Below are 9216 nucleotides of genomic sequence, written 5' to 3'. Positions count from 1 at the left end.
AATATCCAAACCCATGCCTAGCGCCACGGTAGCAATAATGCACCTGATACGACTAGTTTTTGTCTTGAATTCGTTGATAATTCGGTGTTTCGAATCCTGGTGTGTGCTTTTGTGATACATCTCCAGAAGTACTTGATTACCATCCACAATTCCGTCAACATAAGCCATTTTACCGAGACTATCTTTTAAACAACAAAATATTTCAGATACTGCGTCAATAGATCTGCAGTAAACAATAATTTTTTTCGATTTCTTGCCATTAGTGCGAATATGGTTTATTAACCAGTCTAAGCAAGAATCGTAATCCGTGCTTTCTTTTTTTAAGATTTGTAGATATAGGTTTGGCCTATCTGGTGACTTGTATACAAGATCAGTGTCTTCGTCTAGTAGTTGCAAGTGTTCCATTATGTCCTTTTTAACTTTTTTTGTTGAAGTCCCAGTCAATGCCATCAAAGGAGCTCCAAAGAAGCTTCTTAGCTCGTACAACTGCTGGTAATCTTTTCTGAAATCATCCCCCCATTCGGATATACAATGCGCCTCATCGATTGCAATTAATTTCAAGTGAGTTTGCCACGTAGCTGAGAGGAAGACAGTTTTCCAATAAGGCTTTAAAACTGATTCAGGCGATGAGAAGACAATTGAATACTTTCCATTGGTTATTTCTGAAAAATGAATATATTTAAATCAAGAAGGTGATTGACCATAAATTACAACCGCGTACAATTGTTGGCTAAAAAAAAGAAGATCTGGTATGAATGCCAATGAGACAACTCTCCATAGAGTCATAGAAATTGACAACTACAGGTCACCATACGACCTTCAACAATGAGCAAAGTCTATACAGCATAGTCAACTATAAAAGTCCGTGTATACTTGTTTATATGTGCAGTGGCGGATCCATAACCTTTTGTAAGGAAAGGGGGTCCGCTGACTGACCTAAGACTGACTGACCTAAGGCTAACTGACCTAAGTGGCTGCTTCAGTCACGCTTCAGTGGTTCCCCCCTCCCACCGTCGTTTAACTTTAAAAAGTATTATGAAATTATAATTGACATAAAAAAAAGATATAGTACAATAGGGGCACAGACCAAAGATGAATGAGATAAATATTTTCAATACAATAAATCGAAAAAAAGGTAGAGTCGATGAATTTACATGACGGGAATTTGATCGTATGGCGTTGATTTCTTTATATGTGAATGATCGTGAATATATGATAATAAAAAGGTATAGAATGGATTCGTTTTTTGAAAAGGAAAATTGGCGGCAGTTAGTTTTTTTATATTCTTTTCACACACAATAATTTATAATATCCCCCCCCCCCCCCCCCCCCCCCATTTCTGCCAAATAAAGTTCAATGTACCTGTTACTGTCTGCCTTTCCATTTCACCTATTCCTGTTATTTTAGCACAGCGTACATTCAGTTTATTAAGTCTGCATATTTGGTCATCGATCAGCGAAGTCAATGGAGATATGACTATCGTTATACAATCTTTATCTTCTGACAGCATGGTTGGTATGGCTACACATAAAGTTTTTCCAAATCCAGTTGGAAGTAAGGCTAATACATTTCGTCCTTTCAGCACAGACAAAACAACTTGAAGCTGCTCCACTTTAGCTTCATATTCTATATTGTAACTGGCTTTAACTGATTCAAATTTTGCGTTGATACTTTTGATGTCCATTTCTTTATTTTTGGCGGATTATTGTTTTGGCGCCCTTTTCACGTCTGCTTGAAACCACGATGGCTGCATGTGCAAACTGTAACAAAGCGTTTTCCAAAAAAAAAGGAGATAAGGGTTACTTTAGATTTTCGCTAGAGAATTCCCTTACTGGAGATCAGAGTGCCAGAGATTTGCTAACAGATGTTACGGGTGCAACTTTTACCCCTGTTTCCAGCAAACGTTTAGGACAATTTGTGTGTCCAGAATGTTGGACCAGACTTAATGACACTGCAAAATACCAAAATTCCTTGAATGAATTTTGGGGAAGGACATTTTCCGATTCTTATATTAGTCAGAAAAAAAGACACAGTACTGGAATTACAAAGACTTCCCCTATCAAGAAAGCTCGATTTACTAGTACACCATGCCAGATAATATGCACTTAATATTGAAAAGTTAATAGTGGTATTTATGAATGACAAGTGATTTTTTTTTCATAAAGTATTCCTTTCTTTATATGACAGATAGAGAGGGGGTGTATATTTTGCTAGTATATATAATCAATTCAGCCCCGGCTAGTTCATTTGCGTGCGTAATGGTACATTTCGTGGAAAGGGGAACACTTCATTAAAAATGGAAAACATGTACAACTTTATATTTAATTATCACTGTTTAAATTCAATGCTCAAGATCTTCTTATTGACCTGTTTCTATAGATTTGCAAATAATACCATGCTTCACTATTGTTTTCACATGCGGATTCGGGGTGGGGTGATAATCAATAACAAATTACAGCTAATTTCCTAATGCATGTCAATGAAGACTTAGACATTAGACAAAAAATAAAAAATGAAAATATCAGCATGAAAACGTTAAATAGTGAATATATAATGCGAAGGCATATATTATAGGACTATAACACACCCCTGCTGAAATTTTATTTTTAATCATTAATGGACATTTCAGTTGTAATGGTTTAAATGAAAGTTTGTCGGATTTATGATTCAGAACATTGATAATAAATTAAACACATCTTACATCTATTTTGATAAGATAAACTGTATTTAAGTCCGATTTTGGGGGTATTTGTGTGCGTACACTGTCAGAAAAAAAACTTTTTTGGCTCAGTATATAATAAAAGAAATAGTGAACTTATATGATACATCAATACGTAACTTTTCATTATAGCATGATATGTTATCATGGAACGCTTCCATTCTACCATGTCAATTATTATATAGTTATAGGCAATGCCATAGGTCTTAACCATTTATTGTTTAATGAGTTTGTGCCAATAAAAATATTTGTATTTGTTGCCGCAAGTTTTATATCATTTGAACAAATGTTAAATTCAGTTGAGGGACGGAAAAAATATTAATTATTAGATCTATATGAGAAATATCAACACTTTTTTCTATCACTTCATTAATATTCGTAGCGTTATCAAGTTTACCATGTTTACGCAAGAAAATCTGTTTGGTAATTTTTCTTTTACATTTTTATTCAAAAAAATCATAAGCTTCTCTAAAAAAAAATGTAAAACAACATATATATTTTAACACTCTTCAATATATTTAAAGCGTATATTGGCTGTCCGGTCAACCTTTTTTTTTTAGAAACTATGTAAAAAAAAAAAGGCGTCTTTCAAGCCCGCAAAACTATGATTTATATGTTTGCAGTTCACAACATTTTTTTTTCTAACTTGGTAATACATTAATCAAAAATACAGTGCTAGTCGTCCTAGAAAATCAAATTAGTAATCATGAAATATTTGGTCTATATATATTAAATAATTAATCAATAAAAATGATCAATAAAAGTACGGCTAAGTAATCACACAATCAAAAACACCAGGGGGAGCTATATATATATATAGGCTCTATAAAACAAATTCTTCTAAAAAGTTATTAGCATCCTAAGTACGTTACGCATTCAATTATTAAATTGCATAGAAAGAAGTATTAGTTTTGTCCAATAAAAGTGTTAAAGAAAGTCAATATCTGGTTATGGTCGAGACGAAAATTTGTGTTCTAAATACTACATTCTACTAAAGGAGCTACCATTTGATTTTTTTTTTTGGGGGGGGGGGGGGCTAGGATGAAAAATTGTGTCCTTCCTTTTTTTTTAGTTGTAATCTCTGTCCTGCCTTTTTATTTTTCAGTCTGTTCGGCTTCTATTCTATAGCTTATCCTGACTTTTTACAACAATTGTCATCCTGCCCCCCCCCCTCCTATAAAATCATATTGTAGCTCCCTAAAATGTGTAATTTGTGGTAGAACATATTATCAATGGTAGACACTGATTGTTATTGATAACAACATGTATATAATAGTAAATTGTAACATTATGTACAGAGATAGTTTCAGTTTTAATTTGTTACGTTAAAATAAACGAACAATATTAGTGTTTCTATATGGTCCTGGAACACAGCTACCGTCCCTTGATTTCCGTTATCTGCGAATATTGTCTCTAATGGTGATAGTGTGTTACTTGCCTCTTTTTTTTTTAAACCATTCAAAATTTATTTCTTGATATTTTATACATTTTTACCCAAAATAGCAAGTAGGGGATGCATGAACTATACTCAACGAATTGGTTCATGAATTTGTCGGTTTTAAAGTTACTGTAGTGATTCGGTCCAGCTGAAAAAGGATAAAAATCAGCATTTCGGAAACTGTTAAAATATACAAGACCCTTAACATAAAATTGTCATTATTTTGAGTTAGAGCTGATGAAGTTTTCTATAATTTTTCTATAATTTTGTTATATTTTGTCACAAAAGTAGTACATCACACTGTAAAGATATTATTAAGAAAGCGCTGCCCTAGCTGTGGGATCTTTTTAATTTCCATTTATTGTCTGAAGAAATGCAATACGAAATAAATGTGTTCTCGGGCACATTTTGATAAAGGTATCTGATACCATTGTCTATTGACGCATATGTGATCAAATACAGGTGACTGCATAACCTTCAAGAATGAACAAAACCCATATAGTCTCTAATGTGGACAGTGTGATACATGTACTTGCTAAATTTTTTTAGAAACTTTCCAAATTCATTTCTTCACGTCTTTTGCCTCAAATAGCAAGTCGGGGGGAGGGGGGAGGGGCGAAACTACTCTAAAAACATCTGATCCATGAATTAAATATGAAAGGTAATACATCACACTGTAAAAATATTATTAAGAAAGCGCAGATTTTTTTTTTATTTAGATTTATGGTCGAAAAGAAATGCACTACGAAATATATATATAATAACTGTGTTATCGGGCCATGATAAGAGGATACGTGATATCATTGTATCATTGAAGAGGATACGTGATATCATTGTCAATTGGCATATATGTGATCAAATATAGGTGACTGCATATATAACCTTCAAAAATGAACAAAACCCATTCTGTCAACTTTAGACATTGTTAGAGGATCCCATGATGATAAAATGTGAAACAATTGAAAAGACAAAACTGACGGATTTACAGTTAATCAAAACCCATCACAAGAGAGGAGCATGTTGTTCAATAGTTGTCGCTGGTTCACATTTTTCATATGTGATTTTCGTCAATTTTTTCTCTATAAATGAAACCGTGTTTTTTTTCTTTATTGAATTGTAGACATTCATTTTTTTTTATGTGGAGATCTTTTTAGGCCGATTATGCGTTATGTTATTTTCTCATTGTTGAAGACCGTAGACGCAACGTTATATATTGCTACTACCACGAAAAATAGCGCTAAGTAAATATTTATAAGGAAATTTTCTTAGAAATACTGAAATAAATATTTAAAATTAATTATGAAAATAAAGATTGCTTCTGAAATTTTCACATTATGATAGAGAAAGAATAAAAATGTAATATTCATAGGCTTCGTAACACAGATTATCAGAAAAAAACGTTTACTTACCGTTGTCCCATGTAACAAATTCGAAACATAAAACTTGAAAATTTCCCATAATGTTCACGCAACTCTCCGTGCATGAATGTTTTATGACGTGATATATTTCAGTAATTTTCAACTTCAACTTCAACTTTTATTAACACTCTAGACAGTTTACACTGTAACAAGAGGCAGACAAATAATACAAGTAATAATTTACAATGGTGAACAAGATAGAAAGAAATATACATACATAGTTCATTATACCTAATTCTCTGTACACAAGTATACACATACATAACACGTGATAATTATTCAAAGCTATAATAATGGGATCTGAGATAGCCAGTCGATTACATGTAAGTGATAATATATTAAAATTATAGATATTTCATAAGTTTTTTGATAAAAATAGACAAGTTATTTAAGACTTTTACATTACATAAAGACATCAAACCTTTCATTTTATATTCTGAGGGGTTAACAATATAGTAATTTGGGATATATGTACGTCTTAATTTTTTAACCTCGTCATTTTGACATACAAATAAGTAATGAAACTGATTTCCAATACAATTATTTTTGCACAAAGTGCATAGTCTTTCCTCTTTTGGAATATTATGCCATCGACCAGTTTCTAGTGGAATTTTGATATTTGAGCATCTAAGTTTGGTAATATATATTCTATTTTCTTTTTTTAATCTTACCAAATAATTTTCTAAACAAAAAGCGTGTTTAAACAGTAAATAATATCCACCTCTAGAAGAGTTTTCAGCATCACTAAACCACTTTTGAATAAACTGATCTTGTAAAATTTGCTTAACATATATTTTGATGTCAACATTTCTTAAAATACATTGATTGTTCCATACATAGCTTAAACCTGTGTTGTCTAATGTAGATCTAATACAATTAATCCACTTAGAAACAATATTTCCAGAATTATGCATCTTATACAAAAATTGGTATAATAGTTATAGTTTACATGGCCGTCTCCATTTAAAATTTGCATAGATATTTTGAAAAGAATATGAATACATGACTGTCCCAGGGGAAATTTAGTTTGGAAACTTGAAAAATTTCAGTTAAAAACATTTTGTTTTACATATAATTTATCAAATTGTAAAGCACGATCGTTTTGTACTAAGTGTAAGCTCCAAAAATTCAAGTTAATTAATAAATTGAGCTACATGTTCAATTCAAAACAATAGGTTTGCAATGTTTTGCGGAAATGTCCGAGTTTAACTTTCGTTCCTTCACAAAACTTTTACGGCCAAACAACCGAGATTTGATGTCGCGAAGATTATATTTTGGCTTTGATTACTATACCAATAAAAAGTACTTTAAAAGTTGAAGTTGTTACACCAAATTGTAATAAGATAACTGGATATTTTAAGAAATAAGGATTAATAAAAATGTCTTGAAAGGTTGTCCGTTAACACTATTTGACGTCGCCACAAGCGTAATATGGACGGCATGAACTGCATTTCCGAGTTCCTGCCTCCACTTAGGGGACGACCATTTGTATTCTGGGGCGTGGGGGGGAGGGGGGCAGGAGGATTTTGAAAATAAATAATTCAGCCTTGATAATCACAAAAATATATGGTTTGGTCTGTGATAGTTTGAAAATAAATTACCTGACTTGCAATGTATTGAAAATAAATAACTCAGCAGGTCTAATCGAAAGTATGAGATGGCACCAGATTCTTCATAAATTCATCCTTTTTCCAAAAAAAAAATCGGGAATCACTTCCCAAATCTTTTAATAAAAAAAGTATAGATATTATTTAGTTATACTTGAAATGTCTGCAAACTGGTTTCATTTAACTTATCATACATGCCTCATGTAGGAAATTTCAAAAACAAACGCTTGTCGCCATATCAAATTGTGTTCACAGCGATAGCCTTACAAGAAGCAAGTTCTGTTCTCCCTCAGATTTAGCCCCTGATTGCCCTTCTGTACTCTGTTAGTGCTGCATTCCTTTTGTGATCTAGTAATTTTGTTCTTAACTTGATCATGGTTAAAAAAACACAGACTTAACTACTTATAGTATATAAATTACATTTTTGCTTTATCTTGCATATTTGTCTTTTGATATTGTCCCTAGAAACTTAAGACTTACACTGAATCTATACATTTTGCTTTGAGACCAAAATATTTTCAAAATATTATCAAAACTGAACATTTTCAGATTAAAAAGGGTCTTGGGAACAACAAGAAAGCACGATTTTGCATCATTTGTTCTATAACTTCTTCAGCCTTCAGTGGCTCCAAAACCCTTCAAAAACAAATTTGCCTCGCTCCGCTCGGCGAAACATGTTTGCCAATACTTTTAACAAAAAGATAAATACAACCAAACTTTAATACTATTTATGTATGCAATACATGTATATGCATTTGGGAATATAGAAGATTCATTTCTGCAGAGGGTGATGATTAACTCTGATTAAATGGTACATAAGGACTTGACTATAAATGTTTTATTTATGATAAACATACAATTTAAAAATTGTATGTTTTCAAATATTATAAATATAGTTGTGAAAAAAATAATCAGTCCCTTGCTTTAATGAAAATGAAAAATCTTGCATCAGTAGTGCAGAAAATAGATAACCTGTCCTCCTAGTTTACAAAAATAAATAACCGATCAAAAACAAATCATCCCCCCCCCCCCTTCCCCCCCCCCGAATTTCAAATGGTCGTCCCCTTAATGTAAATGTCCTACTTTCAGCAAAACGAAATGATGCAAATATTACAAACATACACATCTATAAGACGATCAAAAAGTTAAGAACAATTCAGTGTCATAGCTATAAGCTATTAAATTTTATCCTGCAATTGGGTGTCCTACTATACAGATACAGCCCTACAGATATCGCTATGCTGTATCTGTATACTATACAGATATCGCTTTGAAGCTCCGCCCACTGCCGGACTGAGTATTGTTTGAACCTGTGTGACCTCAGAATGTGTATTCCAGTTGCATTCCAATGACGATGACAATTGTCGATTTCAAAACTTGAATGTGTATGATTGTGTTACAAAATCAACCATGTCAATTTCAGCATGCATGTTTAGTGAATGTCAAGTCTGAAGCGTAGGACAACTCGTACACTTCTGTTTCAAATTTGAAATTCTTTTGTTATTTGTTTTTACTGTTGAAATTAGTTGTTATGTTGAAATAGACAATTATTCACCTTGAGCCATGTATTATTGTTGACCATTGGAGATTCTTTTTTTGTGAACCCGTCTTCAGCGTAATGTTTGATTTTGATATTACTACGCGGGCCTCAAGGGATTGCAAATCGAAAATAAATGCTAAATATGTTAGTTTTTGTGTCTTTCAAAACACAAACAATATACAGAATTAATTGCAGGATAAAGACAATAACTGTTTAGTGTCTTTAAATATCAGCTGTATTTGTACTCGGCTCGAAACAGGTGTAGTAGCTCGCTAAAAGCTCGCATACACCTTGTTTCCTAGCCTCGTACAAATACAGCTGATATTTAAAGACACTAAACAGTTATTGTCTATGTCTCTTGTTCCACTGCTCGAACAAAATCATACTCGGGTTGTTTATATAATGCAGGAATATTCCCCAAAAAACACCTATAATCCATAGGAGTAAAATTTAATATTCTATGTAAATTATAAAATCGTATTGGATTTCAATCT

The sequence above is a fragment of the Mytilus galloprovincialis genome, chromosome 5 (genome assembly GCF_965363235.1).
Source record: "Mytilus galloprovincialis chromosome 5, xbMytGall1.hap1.1, whole genome shotgun sequence".
NCBI classification, from domain to species: Eukaryota; Metazoa; Mollusca; class Bivalvia; order Mytilida; family Mytilidae; genus Mytilus; species Mytilus galloprovincialis.
Note: the sequence above shows the minus strand (reverse complement) of the source record.